A 17,317-nucleotide genomic window follows, 5' to 3' on the forward strand; every position below is an offset into this window, starting at 1 on the left:
GATCATATCACATTTCTAGAGTAAATGCTAAAGAGTTTTGATACATCTCATGCAACATTGAAGGACTGCCCCCTCACCTGAGTCATTTACTGTACTAAAACAAGGTAAAGAAAATAGTCATACAGACAGAATTCAAATATACATGGCAACGAACAGTAAACCAGATCATGTAAGGCATACAAGTTTTAGTTTTTCTGACCTTATGTGACATATTTAAAGGAGAAAGGATCTGGATATACATATATACATTGAAGAAGAAAAAAAGGAATGGAAAAGGACACAAACCAAACTTTAACTTACATTTTCCATTTGCTCACTAAAGTATGTGCTGGGGGAAATTATTTCATAGCTTTTAATTGGTCTTTTTGACATGCTTTCCAGACAACTTACTCAAGAAGCAATGATTTAAAATCGTAAAACTTTGATCTTGTTTTTTCACTAACAAATTAGGAAATCTAAGAGTGCAGTAAGACAAATTAACTCATACTGAAGATACAATCTCTGAAATCAAATTATAACGTCTTGTTCAGTGCTGTTTTTCAATTAAACATATTTGTTTGAAGGATTTTTAGATTTTTTTAAAGGGAAGATAATACAAAAATAGATGCAAGACAAATGTGCCTGCAAGTCAAATATGAAAAAAAGTGTTTTAATATTCTGTATAATGCAACCGTTTCCAACATTAAATCAGTTTTTAACATTAAGTGGTAAATAAAATGTATATGACAGTCCAGAAAGATGAATATGGCGGAAGACGGTGTTGATCATACAAATCTTGTTCTCTCTAACCCATTCTGAAGGACAAACCATTGAAAACCTCAGGCGTCTGTTAAGTTAAGGTTTTAACAAAAACTGAACAAGGTTATGAGAGGAAGAATACCGCATCTTGTGAAACATGTTAAAAAAGCAGCTTCTTAAATTCAAAGGGAAGTTTACAGCACTTTGCATATTTCCTTTCTGACCATGAAAATGTGAAAAGTTGGTTTACTTCAGCTTCTAAAATAACTTTTGGTACACTTAAAAAAAAAAAAAAAAAAAAAAAAAAAAAGAATAAATAAAAAACATTATTGCATGTTGCATTCATGAATTGTACGTCTGGTCATTTGCGATGCAGGAGAACCGTGAACAGAGATGTTAACCTTTCCCATGAGTGATGGCCGTCAAGGCACACAGCTCCTCTCCATGACAAACCCTATCCTTAAAGGTCACATATCACCATCTATATGTGCCTGTCACTTTATGAGAGCAGGAGTTGAAGATGTGTGTAAAAGACTCCAGCCTGCATTCACACATTCAGTCATCATCCCAACTACTGCTAGCAGCACACAAAAAATTTGAACATTTTAAAATTTCCCTAGTGGTCTCAGCTCCCAACTGTATAATATTTTTGCATGTAAATGCTCCCCACATGCATCGATTTACTGACTCTGCTGAGCAGCAGGAATCCCTCAAAAATAGGTCAGCATTGATGAAGACCTGCCACTTCTTAAGAGTAATGGTTTAAACATCTTGCAGAGACACATAAATAAATAAATAAATAAACAACATGATTAGCATTTAAGGGGGTGGGGAAGGGGTTTGTCACATTAGGAAATCACTTCAGTTCTGTTGTTGTAGTGAAAATTTTTTTTTAGAATTGCCATTTTAGACTTCCATGACAAAACATGATTATACATGTTGAACATAACTCACTAACTTGAGTTTTAAACTGTCAACACAATTAACACAACCATGGAAACTGTTGAATTATAACGTGGCTATAAATTACACAATAAAATATTCTGCAAAATATATTCAGATGCCTTTATATAAATAAATATTATATAAATTATATATTGATCATTTTAAAAACAATCATGTTTGCTTAGTGTTAAACTGTGAAAGTGTGTCATAAAAATAACATAATAAACTACAAACTAAATAACTAAACAACTTATTTAAATTTGCATGTCACTTTAAGTTAAAATTAAAATGCATCCCATTTCCATTATTTAAAATCTGGAACTGAATTGAAATAAATCATTGTACCAAGCCTTGTGCCAAAATAATTTACACACAAGCTCGCTTGCATCTATTTACCTGCACACAAAAGCAAATTAATAGAGAGAAACCAACAAACCAGACTAACACAGGCCATCTGCAGGTGCATTAGTTTTGAAGAGACACGTTTCCCGTGAGACCCGAGGAACGGGATGATTAGCATATGCCTGCGATGACCGCCCCGATCGCTGCTTCTCTGCGGGACTGACGGGAGGGAGGGGTGAAGGGAGGGAACGAGGGATGAAGGGGAGGCTCCATCTCTCTAATCTAGTTGATGAAGATCCCTCACTCCGGAGACCTGACAGGGGTCGCACTCTCTCCAATCACGCGCGCTACGGACCGCGAAGACAGCGAAGCAGTCAGCGAATGCATTCCGCTCTGTCTTTTTTTCTCGGACAAGCTCACTCACTGTCACTCTGTCTCAGACACTCGCAAACGCGCGCGCTCTCTGTGCATGCGAAAACCGCAGGAATCTACACTTAGCGCGCACTCGCTTAACCTTTTTTCTCAGTAGTGGCACGCGCATATGTCTCCGCTTCTGTACTGTACAGGATGAACAAGAACGGTAGACTGCTGAGAGAGAGAGTAGATGAAAAAACAAGGAACTAAAACCACGAAGGCAAGGTGAAACGAAAAGGGGAAAGAGGTTGAGGGCAGATGACGGAAAAGTGTTTGTGAAGCATTTGGATTTTACTTATTTCAAGCCTCCATCTAATTTTTGCCTTTGGAAAAGGACTCAAGTAAGGTAGGATGTGTTCTATGCTCAAATCCCTTGAGTCTGTGTGTGTTTTGCTGCGTGGACTTTCTTGCCAGGGCAGTAATGAAATGTTTTAGGGAGCGTGGAGCAAAAACTGAGAATTTATAACTCTCTAAAATTGGTGTTGGGTTCCTGTCAAGCTCCAGCCAAATCACTGATATGTCAGCATCTTCAGTCATGAGTGTTTATGCCCAGACATTCAGTCAATGTAAATTGCAATACTTTCAGTGCTAAGACTCAGTGCAAGCCCATGATTAATCCCTGTACCCTTTAGAAACTAGCAGTTTTTGCCCTCCTTTTTGGAAACGCATGAGAGTTTGACTGTGGAGGCTGAGCAGAGAGATGGTTGTTTTGCTGCCTGACTGTTCAGAGCGAGGGGAAAACTGGCTCGATGCTCACAGAGATTGGAGTGGAAGTCCTGATTGCAACCCACCAGTACAAACACTCATACTTGAAGTGTGTGTGTGAGCTTCAGTTATGAGTGTGAGCCAACATGTACATATAAAAGCAGGTGCGCGCTTTGCTTCGCACTGCCACAAAGTTGTTAACCACAGGTTGAAAAAAAGGAAAAAAAAAAAGAAAAAGAGAAAGAGAGAGAGCTGCTACTAAGAGACAGTTGGGCAACATCAAGGATCTGCTTCAAGTGCTTTTGAGGACTCAAAAAGAACAGACAAATTACTAGCAATGCTGGATATCTCAATTGGCTGTAAAATGCAGTGTTTCCCTGACAGTTTGTTCCCATATGAAACAGCAGTGCAGTGAACAGTTTCAGCATGTTGTGAAGAACGAGACTTAATCCACATAATGCACTTGTTAATCTTTGTTTCTCCCACGTCATTGTCACACTATCAACAGAGAAATGCATGTACAAAGCGCCGGGGTCTGGTGTTTATGTATTTGTTTATTTAATCTCACAGAGATTATGGATTTTGTGACATGCGAGAGGGATTATAACTCGAGCAGTTCTGTGTTGCTGAGGTACAGTATGTGAATCACACACATACACTAGCAGATGTGCCATAGTTAGAATTATATGAGAATGCACCATTTGGCTTATATAATACCTGGACAACAAAAGAGGAATGATAATAATTTATCATTAACCAAGTGAACTTCTTTATACAAAAGACTAGATGTTCTTGCTTCCACTGAAGCACAAGATGCTCTTTGGAACATTTGAAACCATGCTGGAGTACGCAATGATCTGGTTTTACTCTTGTTGAGTTCATGCAAATGTTCATAAAATGTTCCTGATCATATAATTTGTAAGGAAAACGCTTAATGAAAAAATATTATATATATTTTCACAAGTAGTCCCAGATATTTGGACACCATTCTACAAGTTGTTGAACCATTAAAACTCCTAAAATATATTTTTTTTTTTCTCGTGGGAAACGCTTCAGAAACCTAAATGCTTCAGAATCTCATTTTGCATTGAGATGCAAAAAGGACATCATCTGTAGATTTAATACAATGATCAAATTCACAGTGATTCATGTTACAAAGCACTTCATGACTGTCAGAATTGCTCATTATTATGATAAGTGTAACCAAATATAGAATCACACTCTGGTGTTGAGTTTTCCCCCAGATACAACATATCTATAATTTTTAGTGGTTGTTTGTGCAAATGTGGCAGCTGTTACGTGTGTGTGTGTGTGTGTGTGTGTGTGTGTGTGTGTGTGAGCCAAGAGAGGTGTGGCTTAATCCCTTATGTATAGTCAAATTCAGCATCAGCATTCCTAGAATAAAGTAGAAAATAGCGTTAAAAATAATAGGAGGTGAGCTGTGAAATCCACTTTAATTCCTCCAGACTCTTGTCTCTAGCTGTCAGAAATGAGAGGACGTGATGTGCTAGGAATATGACACAATATCGGTCCATCTCTAACTTATCCACCTATTTTCACTTGATCTGTTGCAGCATTGCAAACGCCACACAGTAAAAAAAAGCTGATCCCATCCATCTGTTAAAGGTTGCACAGATTTGTGGGACACTCTAGGACAGAAAAATGTATATTAAAAAAGATGAATGCAGTCAGATGGAATTTAACTCACAGATAAAGCCAAAATCAAGCCAGCCTTTACAAATGCAAGGAAGGTCAGGTTTCAATCAGTGTCTGAAATCAGTAGGCAGGGACAATAGATAGAATAGATCCCTCCTGAACTTACTTTAAAAAAAACAAGTTGACAGGTCTTGGTTTGCTTTGTGTGCTCAAGATCAGAGCAGACAGTAGAAGAAGCAGAGCTCCTAGTGATCTGAGCTACTGGTGAAAACAAAGCCATGTCCCAACAAGAGTCCTATTTTCCAGAGGGAATTATAGCAGATGTGCTAGCATTGGGTTTAATGAGGAATCCTATTTTGACCAGTTGGTAACAAGAGCCAGACAGATCCGAGAGAGACAATCAGCACAGAGGGAGGGAGACAACTCTGAGGGTGAGCTAAATGAGGTCTAATCAGCTCAAAGCAGATGGGAACCCTGAGACGGAGGAGAACGAGAGCACAAGATTCGACATGTCCCCATGTCCCTTTCATCAGGATTCAATTGGAATTGAGAGGGAGTGATGACATGAAGTGGCACAGGTCCAAGGACACGAGCACAAGGGTCAATAACAGCTGGACACACTGATATATCTGTGTGTGTGTGTGTGTGTGTGTGTGTGCGCTATAGACCCAAACATCCAGATTAACCTTGAACCCCTTCACCATTCCCATAAAACCACCATGCCTATCCATCTCCATAAAACAACCAAATTAAACATCATATCATGAACCATGTTTTTTTAAATACAGTTGCAATCAAAATTACTCAACCCCTCAGAGACTGCAGTACTTTACAAATACAAGCTTTTCTGAAGATCCAGGATATAATAAAAGTTGCATCTATAACAGTTCTCTGGCATATTAAAAGTGATATTGTCAATATATAATGTAATATATTTGAGTTATAAGATTTTTTAATAATACTGCTATGTCATAATTATTGAACCCCTATTCAACATTGCTGTTTTTAAATCACTTATTTGCATGGTGGGGAATAAAACAGTCTCAAAACACAATTAAGCCTTTAGAAACTCTATTAAAAACAGAATTAGCTTGAGCCGTTACACATACAGTTAGCCCATGCATGTATTGAAGTTGAGTAGCAATAATGTCAACAGAGATCTCACAAAAGCAAAAGAGAAGAAATATTGTATTACTTTAGAAAGGCTAAGGCTATATGAAGATTTCCAAGATATTGAAAGTTCATAGAAACACAGCCTTATTTCTTAGCTTTAAGTGTGTTTTACCAGAAAACCTTTGAGGGTGTGGAAGAAAAAGCACAATATCATAAAATGTTTAATCAGAGCAACTGAGAAAAAACCTGCAATGTACAGCCAAAGACTTGCAAGATGACCCGATGAAAGGAGGAAAACCATTTCAATGCAGCGTGTAAGAAGAACACTAGACAAGTATGGCCTTCATGTTGAGACATCTTGTAGAATATCACTCTTGATCAAGAAGAACAAAAAGCCAACTTGAACTTGATAAAATTCATTTGTGTGGACCTGTGGAGCTCTGGAGGAATGTTTTATGGGGTAATGTGACCAAACTAGAACTTTTTGGACCCATGGATCAGCGGTATGTCTGCTGCAAAAAATGGCAAAGCTCATAAGCAGAAGAACACCATCTCCATCGTCAAGCTTGGTGGTGGATCAGTCCTGTTATGGGGTTTCTTTACTGTAGAAGGAAGTGGAAATCATGTCTGTATGAAGGACATCATGGATTCTTTCTAAGTATCAGGTCATTTTGACAAGAATTGTGATGCCTTTGGTGCAAAGACTGAAGTTGATGATCAATGGACTTTCCTGCAGGACAGTCATCCCAAAGTACACATCCAAATCTACTACTGCTTGGTTCAGAGATCAGTCATAGAATGTACTTGAGTGACCTGTTCAGTCTCCAGGCTTAATTCTCATTGCAAATATCTGGTTGAATTTGAAGAAAGCAGTGGCAATGTGAAAACCAAAGATTGTCAGTGATCTGGAAGCTCTTTCAGGCGAGGAATGGTCCAAGACTGTTTTAGAGAGGTGACAGAAGCTTCTAATCACTTACAGACAGTGTTTATTGGTGATTTTAAAGAATAAAAGATTCTGCAAAAAGGGGGTTGAATAATTTTGAACATGAATGTTTAGAGCCAGTTTGAATTTCATCATGATTCATCAGTGTTCCATTCTCAGAATCACTCAAAAGTGTATTAACAAACCTTCTCTAATACTTTACTGATGCCTTTGTTGAACTGAATTCATAAAATGTCGTTCTCCACAACAAAATGTCTTGCAGGTCAAGGGGGTTGAATAATTTTGATTGCACATTTTAAACAACTTAAATTGCCAATGGATTTTGGATAGCTTGAACGGTTTTGTCGTGGTGATTTTTTTAAATGACAGTAAAAATGGAATTATTAATTGTCCTGCATTTTTAAATTCCAAACACTTCAAAACCTTTTTTCATATAGAAAAAAAGTCATTCTGAGTAAATATGGATAGTTTCACGACTTTACAACACTGTATGGATAACAGAAAATTAAAAAACTGTCAGACATCTCATCTCACTCTGTCCCTCTGTTTGAGTATATGTGCTTCAGACTTCCAGACTTGTCTGAGAGAAATAGCGCCCCTACAGGTTCAATTCCCGGACTTTTAGTTTCACTTTTAAATTGGTTAAAATACAAATAAATACTTAGATTTAATTCACACTGACAAGCTAAACCAACATATCTGATTATTACCGGTTCAGGGCTCATGGATAAATTATTTCTGGCCAGAGATACGTGAGAAATAGGAGAGATGAATCACCGCTGTGATCACGAGCGTCTGGAGTAAAGAGCTCAGAAAAAACGAATTTATTCCTGTTTTAAAGCTTTTAAAAATAAATTATTACAGCGATATCACACAATCAACCAATTAGAACACACCAAGAGCTAAATTCAGATGTTTTTGAACTGTTTGTGTGAAAATGAAATATTTGTGGCTGCCTATCTGAAATCACCGCCTCCGATCAGCGCGTACAGTGTCGAGCTCAAAACAAACGAATTTATTCTTGTTTAAGAGCTTTTTTAAATAAAATAGTAAATAAATAGTAAAAATAATAATAGTAAAAAAGGAACCAGTAAATGTCTTTTTATTTTTTTAAAGTGCAGCTTCTAAACACTTACAAAAAAAATGTACACATAAAAGACAAGTCATTCTGAGGCATATTTCCTCAGAATGACTGGTCTCATGACAATAGTTTCATGACTATACAACACTATATGGATGATAGAAAATTAAAAAACTATCATACATCTGATGTCACACTGTCCCTCTGTCACTGTGGTTAATGTGTGTGTGTGTGTGTGTGTGTGTTAAGTGAATTAGGTGTGAAACTATCAGGGAGCATTTAGTCTCCAGCGCCAACATTTTACAGAACTGCCACTTTCCTGGAGTCTCCAGAATTACTCGGTGTCAGGCTCTGAGAGACTTAAGATTCCAAAAAATGATTTAATTAGAATACCATGAAGTATTGTGAAATACTATATATTAAGGCTTTATATATAGGCTTTATGAACAGATTAGAGTGACTCGTGAAGGACCAGCACCACCTCCTCTTGTTCGATGGTTTGAGGATTAAGATTTAGGAGCTCATTTTTATTCCACCTCCTTTCCTGAAAGTCTGTCTTGCAGAATTGACTAAAAATTAATCTTCACATTATTTCCTAATTATTTTGCAATTCTTTTTGTCAGTTCTTCTTGACCTGTTTTTCTCTTCCAGCTTTCCTGGACTATTGTATAGCACTCATAAATGATTAAATAAAAAATAATGGTAGTTATTAAGATTGATATGGTTTGGAATTGGTAAAATGTGCTTGGAAAAAAATCACAATAAAACAATGTTTTAATGTTTAAGTTTGGAATATTAACTGACATGAATGAATGCTATATAAATATTGTTCATGTTAACATAATGTTTATGAATGGAATCTTATTGTAAAGTGTTACTAAAGTTATATATATATATATTGTTCTGTCAATGTGATTTTAAAGTCTAGATGATTCGGATTAACCCTTTAACTGCCATATCCTTTAAAACCTCACTGCCAGAGGGATATTGTGAATGCATGTGCCCGCTGGGCACAGTTTACCTGATGCCACCAGGGTGGCGATGGCACTGGTGGCTTGAGCCCGCCATCGCTGCTTGCAGCTATATTTATTATTATTTTTTTTATTTTTTATTAAACCTTCCGGGGGTTTTTGGGGGCCTTAACATGCTCAAAAACTCATGAAAATTGGCACACACATTGGAATCTGCGGCCATCAGGACGCTGCAGAGGCTGGGACCCGGGCGTGGCACAGGGGCTCTACGGCGCCCCCTGGAACACTGTCAGAAATCATGAACCATAGCTCACACACACTTGCATATATTTATATGAAACTCGGTACACTTATAGATCTCATTGAGCCAAACAACTTTCACACTTTATGTCATAGGCTCCGCCCAACAGGAAGTCAGCTATTCATGGCTGTTTAAAAAAAGCATGCTCTGGAATTTGAAATACTCCTCTGAGGTTTACAACCCGTTCGCCACGAAACTCGGTGAACATGATCTCAAGACATTGGGGATGAAAAATTGCGAGGGGATTTTTGATATCTCGAACGGTTTGCCCGTGGCGAGGCGTTGAAATTAGGGCAAAAAGTGAGAAACAGGAAATGCCTAATAACATCCACATACATTGCCTGAGTTTGATCAAACTTCATTGTTTTATTCGTTGTATGATACCGATCGTATATATGTGACTATTAAGAGTCAACGTTATAGCGCCACCAACTGGCAGCAGGAAGTGAGTCATTTTCAAAATGCTTTGAATTCAGCATCTTATTTTTACTCAATTTGCTTCAAACTTCATCAGAATAATGACAAAACATGGCCGATGTAAATCTGTTTTGGGGATATTGATATCTTATATATTGTTGCCATGGCAACGTGTCAAACTTGAATATTCTGTTATGGTGATTTTGAGGCAGATAACAACCTCAGATTTACATGAAACTCAAAACACATATCAGTATTCTTGATAGCTAGACAATGGAAAAAGCTTTTAAAAGGGCGTGGAAGAGGCACTCTATAGCGCCACCTTTTGTCAAAAGTGGGGGGGTTAGTTTTAGCTACAGACACCAAACTGGGTACAAAAATTGTTCTTATCAAGACGGACAACTTTCTAATTCACAGTCATCAGCTACGATCAACAGGAAGTCAGCTATTTTGATTTGAATGTGGATTTTTTTTTACATTTAGCTGTGAATTAATGCATACTGCTCAGAGGAGAGTAACACTATACACACCAAACTTTGTCTACATGATGCCAAAAAAATGTGTTCCACCAGACCATTATGGAAATAAGTTGCAAAAATGGGTCATTCAGAAAGCACATATAAACATATTGCAGCCCTTATATACATACAGTATATAACACCTATTTACAGGTAAACAAAAAACATTCCAGCTTATACACTGTCATAAAAATTGTACCTAGAAGCCATACATTTGTGCCTGATTCTATTAGTCATTAAAGGGTAACATACACACATTGGGTGTATATAAGGTACAAACATATAGCTTTGAGGGATCTGCCTCATAGATGAGCCAAAGATGCACTTTTTGCACATTTATTGTTTCTGACAGTGTATTCAGATGTGGCGAAGTCCACTCTGCGTAGCCTTCTGAATGATCCTAATGTTAGAGATGAGCAGGAAACCGGGAATGGTTGTAACGCTGTAAAAATGTAACACTTTTTTTTCTTTCCGTATTTTATAATATATTATGTTTTTAAAGCACCAGATCAGCATATTAGAATGATTTCTGAAGGATCATGTGTCACTGAAGACTGGAGTAATGATGCTGAAAATTCACCTTTGCAATCACAGAATAAATGTAATTTCAATTAAAATTAAAATAGAAAATAATTATCTTAAATTGCAGTATTATTTCACAATATTGCAGTTTTTACTGTAGTTTTGAATAAATGCAGGCTTGGGGAGCATAAGAGACTTCTTTTAGAAATATAATTAAAAAATCTTTCTGACCAAAAATGTTTGAATATGTAGTGTAAGTAGAATATGTAGTATGTTTTGCATCAACCAGAGAAGCATCACACATATTAGAATACACCGCAAACCCACAAATTGTAATTGCAGTTACTTATTTCATATGCAAAAAGGGCATTTGTGTACTGTAGGAATACTAATGGAACAGTAGATTAAATATGTAGTGTTATTAATTCTAAAGGTCACAAAGAGGGAGACAAATGATCACAAAAATCTAAAAGATAACTGTTTCTGCTACAAGAAACCTTTAACATTGTAAGTGGACTTCAGAGAAAAGAAAGCTGCTAAAGTAGATGCTATGGCCCAGGGATACTTCACAACATGTCCTTTAGACACTTCTTAGTCACTTCACACTCCCTTTACACTCCAAAGCATCGAGTTCCTTATTCCTTATTCCTTATGGCTCTTTTCATTCACACAAACCTGAGCCGCTTATCTCTGGTTCTCTCTTAAATTGATCTCAATGCATAATGCAGCTGAATAAGCCATCGCTGATGCAGTGCAAGAGCTCTGAGGGAGTGAATGGTTGGGCAGTGCTGTACAGAGGAGGATATACTCTCTGGTGTGCTGCACGCCGCCGCAGGCTGCAGGGAAGATCCACCGTAATCCTGTGTACATATTGTGTGATTGGCGAAGGCCTTCAGATATCCTGGAGACTGAATGGGTGGCAGCCGAACCCCTCTAATTCCAAAGTCAACAAGGCCTCAGACAGTTCAAGGAATAGTTCATCCAAAAAAATGACAGCTCTGTCATCACTTACTCACCTTCATGCCATTCCAAAATGATATGACTTTCTTCTGCAGAAGAAGTTGACATCAGGCCACAATTTTCAGTTCTTTAGTGAATCATTACAATCATCATCAGATTTGGTTCAGAACGAGATCTGGAATCCAGTCTGAATGATTATTAATGAATCAAACTCGTCCATAAATAAATACCTCTGGAATTATCATCAAAAAATAATACATATGTAAAGTCAAAGTCATTAATGCCTTAGTTTAAGGAATGGTTCATCCCAAAATGACACCTCTGGAAACCTCTGCGTAACCTCATGTCGTCCAAAAACGACAAATTTGAAGAATGTTTTCAATACGCTTTTCCAATAAATTAGAAAACATCATAAAAAAAGCTTGGGAAAAAAGTGCTTTGTTTTACTTGCTATATTGTATGCACATTATAACTGACTGGAAAAAAAGATATTTTCAATTCCTGATTGAATCATTAGAATCATCACTATTAAACTCAATGTGATTTGAAATTCAGTCTAGATGATTCATTAATCCGACTGATCCGGTTCTGTTCACTCACTTTATAATCTATTCGCAATGAATAACAGCTTATTGGAGGGAAAGACTGCCAAATGTCTTTTTGTCACAAAATGCTGCATATCATTTGACTCTAGAAAGAAATGGTGACAGAATTTTCGTTTTTAAGTGAACTACACCTTTAAGTTCTTTCTTTCTGTGCTTTGGTTAATCTCTTCATTTTCTTTCTGCATCTGGCATCTTCCCTCCAACCCTTTCTACGATCTTGCTTCTTGCTTTCCCGTCTCTACTTTCTCTTCATCCATGTAATTTTAATGGAAGGACATAACATCAGCTCTTACCCTCCTTTATGTTCACAGTGATGATAGCTCCTGGTATTGAACTTGGGTGTATGCGTGTGTGCATTTGAGTATCCATTATCATTTTCATCCAAAGCGAGAGATCCGACCAGATCACTCATCCGGATATGCCTGCCATCAACACTCAGTGCCGCAAACACTCCTGTCGAGAGCCTTCTGCCAAATGCTGATCAATAATTGAGATTATTTGGACTCCCTTCACTTTGGGCCATATGTAGTTTAAAGCTTTATCTTAATTTCTACACTGTTTTATCACAGGCAGAGCTGCTTGTGTGTGTACTAGCATGTGCATGTGTCTGCTTGCATACAATTGAGATGTCACCTTACGGTTACAGATAGATCCGTTGCTGTGACATTGTTACTGCTATTCTGAAAGTCTTGAAACGTATAAGGCAGCAGCTCCGATGCATTCAACGGATAGCAGCCTGGAAAAAAGTGAAAGAGAATGAAAATCATTTTGACGTGTTTCAAGGTTGAGGCAACAATACGGCATTTACAGACAACGTTCCTAAAGCTACTGAGCTGCCTACGTAGCTAGGCATCATAAAAGCTTTATTTTAGCCAAATTCAATGGCAGCATTGGATATGTCCTTCAAAAAGAATGCAATCCCAGGATGCTTTGCAACAAGCTGAATATTGCAATCACAGTTTTATCATTTTATTTTATTGTATTCAGTTGTCAGTTGTCATATCAATGGCATTATGTTTTCAGTTGCATAAAGTAACATTTTCCTTCTGTTCCGTGGGATTTCTGCTGCCATCCCATTTCGAAAAATACACGTTAAACAAGACTACACTTTAAAACCTAAAAAAGATGACTTATGTAATATTTTCTTTGTTTTGCAATTGGACACAAAATAAGTTTTTCCCTGCATATTACGATGTAAGACATTTTACGTTTTTTTATAATCGCTATAAAATGGGTCCACTTATGTTTGGGGTAGGTAAAGAGGTCTGAAATTTTTTTTTATACAAATATCATAATGATATAAAAGATACATAAATATTTTACGTTTTTTAGCTGTAAATATGTAATAACGTTTTAAATGTAGAAATACGTCCAAATTGTGTGTTTCAGCATCAGTCAAAACATACAAAATTGTATGTTTTGTGCTTGTAAATGTTACACACTAATACCTGTGTATAAACAATGAGACCAAGCTCAAAATATGAAGCAGCACAACTGTTTTCAACATTGATAAGAAATGTTTCTTGAGCGGCAAAATCAACATATCAGAATGATTTCTGTTTTACTGTATTTTTGATAAGCATAAAACACTTCCTACAGACCCCAAATTTCATATTAATTGCATTGTAAAATAAATAAATAAATTAATTACATTTAAAAATATATTAACAATTAAAAAATCTTAACCACCCCAAACCTTTGAATGACGAATTAATAAGATATTTACCTTAGCTTCAGAAGAGTGCTATTTTGCGAGTATAGTGACATTTGTATAACACAGAGAGCTGCCGTGTAATTAGAACATTTCAAATCAGTCCATTGCAGTTCAGATTTACCCTTTGAAGCAAACAGCAAGGCATTTCACTTGGCTCCGGAAAACAAAGCCTCTTTGTTTTTTCCTAATTTCCATCACTTGTCTTTTTTCTGCCATTCCAGACCTCAGCCTTTCTACCATTTTCAATTTTTTTTATTTTATTATTTTTTTTGCTTTATTTTGAACATATAACCCCTCCGTCACCCTCCACCTGCCACACCTACACACACACACACTTTGAGACAATCAGCAGGAGGGGGACTAAACATCTCAAATTAAAGTCTGTGATGGATGGGCTTCTATCTGAGAGAGATATTGCACCTGTTTCCCCCCTGAATGATAGCCGCTTCTCGCCATCGTTTATATTGATTTGTCTCCATCCTCCCTGCTTGTTTCTGGCAGCTGATCATATACACATACTTAATGGCAGTAGCATTAACATCATGCTTCAACACATCTACATATTAACTAAAATCTCACTCTGATGCTTTTACATAATAGATAAACACTTCAACTATGCGTAAACTACAGTATCTTTCCCACTTTTTTAATCCCTCTTTCTTGTTCTCTGCATTTTCTCCAAATATTTGCAGACAATAAAGAACTCACATTATTTTGGCTCTGTGGCTCAGTGGTAGAGCATTTAGTTAGCAGTTTAAAAGGTCCTGGGTTCAATTCTCAGGGAACACATACTGATAAAAAACACAGTGGATAACTTTGGATAAAAGCGTCTGTTAAATGTAAATGTTATTGCTTTTACATTGAGAGAACGAAAAGGTGGGATGTGGAAAAATTCTTTGCCAATGCAGAGGTGGCTTGGAAGAAGAAGAAAATAAGTAAAAAAAAAAATAATAATAATAATAAAGAATGAGATGTTAACAATATGAAAACATCCTCTGCCATACAAAAAGACAATGTCAAGCTCAACCATATTTAGTTATATATATATATTCGTTGTTAATAAATATCCCTAGTAGTTTCTGCATGATAGGTTTATATATAAAAAATAGGGGTGTAACGGTACGTGTATTTGTGTATACAGTGTTTTCGGTACGGTGCACGTGTGTACCGAATGACCAAATGCAATATTTTGTGTTTCCAAACGAACATATTAAGTGGCGGAAGTCTCCGCGTTCAGCACAAATCCCGCCCTGCAGCTGATTCTAAGGCCGGTGACACACTGGCTGCGTGACGTGAGCGTGGCGTTTCTGCTGCGTGTCAGTTGTGTTACGGCTGCTTCGCGTTTTCTGTGTCTTTACACACCAGAATCGTGCCTGACAAAAATGCGTTTTCTGCTGCTTTTGTAGGTGACATAGAGGGAGAACGCCGACAGACCAGGATCTTGTCTTCACGACAACAATATCCATACTTCATGTTGAGCATAAATATAAAGCCTACTGATAAAGGACACCGTCAACAGTATTGACGGCAAAATAGACTATGTGTGACAGGTGCAATATGCCAGTGTGTCACCGGCCTAAGGTTTTCAAAAGCCATCACATGAGTGTGAACATCACTACAACTAGGAAAAAAACGATTGTAATTCAAACGCAGCTCCCGTCGACATTTAAACAGACCTTTGCTCTTAATTCCGATTGGTCCAATGCAATTACGAAATCGGAGCAGGTCTAAAAACTGAAACTGTTGTTGCTGCACTTTACACTTTGGAAAAGTTATGTATATTTTTTTAAATATGAGCAGGCCTACAAGTTAGGATTGGTAATGCTGCACTGTAATCATAGTTATTTATTTATATTTTCCATTATATTTTATTATATGATATTGGTTTGAGAGTATTTTAGTGGAGAACTTTGCAGCAGTATTTTATTTCTTATTCTTTTTTTATTATATATATATATATATATATATATATATATATATATATATATATATATTATTAAAAAGTATATAAAAAAAAAGTTTAAACAAATTGTAAAAAAAAAAGTAATAAACAACCTTTTTGCATTTCTTTCCCTTACTGTACCGAAAATGTACCTTGACTTTAAAACTGAGGTACATACCCAACCGTGATTTTTGTGTACCGTTACACCCCTAATAAAAAACAAACAAAAAAACATAAAGGATAATCTTTCATCAAAATGTATTTCCTTCAGCTTTAGAAACAACTTTTCTGATCTAACCTAGGCTGCAAAAAACAGGACATATAATATCAACTAATAATCCCATAGCCTAACATATTTTTCTCTTGGTATTGTGCAAAACTACACGATCTATCTATCCATGCAAAGATCTAGCTTTTAGATCTAGACTTTAATCTTCTATTTTATCTGTTATTTCGATTCATGAGACCTACACGCCTTCAAACCTTAGAGAGATTCAACCAACATATGAATCATTTTCATGCTCAAGTTGAGTAAATGATGACAATTTTAATTTCTAATTTCTAGGTGAACTATTAAGGTTTCTTAATTGTTTAAAACTTTCAAACAAGTGTTTAAAAACCCTTTATTTTTCATATACTGTACATTATTGCAGGTCAACTATGCCCCGCCTCTCTCAAATGCATCATTTTCTACAAAGTTTCTCCTTCCAACAAGCGCAGTCTGCTATGCATCTACTTTCGGAAGTCAAATAAAGTGCTTTTGCTTTCGCCTAGATACACACAGCATCTCAATGACATAGCTGCTTCAACACTAACTGCGGTTACTGAAACCACACCTTCTTTCACCTTGTTTACTGTAGTGGCAATCACTACAAATACTATATTTGAACTACGGTCACTTTAGTAAAGCCATGGCTAATTTTCATAAGACTGCCAGTGAAAGACTGTTGCATGCATAAAATGCCACCTTTTTATTGACAGTGTATGATTTATATTTACATTACAGAATAGAACATGATCAATATGAACTTTTGACGTTCAATTAAACGTAATTAAAGTTAAAAGTTAGAAACGTAATTGCACAAGCTGTGAAGGCTACAATTTCAATTGGTTTAATATGTATGACTTAATATTCGGTTTTTGTTTTAAATGTGTCAAATTATCAAAGTAAAAAACAAATGAGATCAAAGACTGTATCATTTGCATTTCTCTCTGCACAGTTAATTTCTGTTCTACAGCATGTGGTTTACATGCCGTGCCATGATATTCCTCCTGTATAAACCTCTTTTTTTCTGTGGATGCTGTGTGTGCAGTGACATTATCACCATGTTCTGTCGTCATGCTGTTAACTCATATCTCTGCATGGCTTTGATACTTTTCAGTGTTTTTCATGATCATTAAATGTTTCTGTTTCAACAAGCTGCAATTGC

At 36.6% G+C, this 17,317-nt stretch overlaps 1 protein-coding gene across 1 annotated transcript in view; it reads left to right on the forward strand.

Moving 5' to 3' along the window:
• Positions 1 to 2,415: 2,415 nt before the first annotated feature.
• LOC113055912 (cadherin-12-like) overlaps positions 2,416 to 17,317 on the forward strand; it is a 119,826-nt gene continuing 104,924 nt past the window's right edge. Inside the window, exon 1 of the mRNA XM_026222293.1 lies at positions 2,416 to 2,785. The gene's annotated coding sequence lies outside the window, so the exon portion shown is untranslated. The remainder of the gene's footprint in view (positions 2,786 to 17,317) is intronic.

The sequence above is a fragment of the Carassius auratus genome, chromosome 37, assembly GCF_003368295.1.
Source record: "Carassius auratus strain Wakin chromosome 37, ASM336829v1, whole genome shotgun sequence".
Classification (NCBI taxonomy): Eukaryota; Metazoa; Chordata; class Actinopteri; order Cypriniformes; family Cyprinidae; genus Carassius; species Carassius auratus.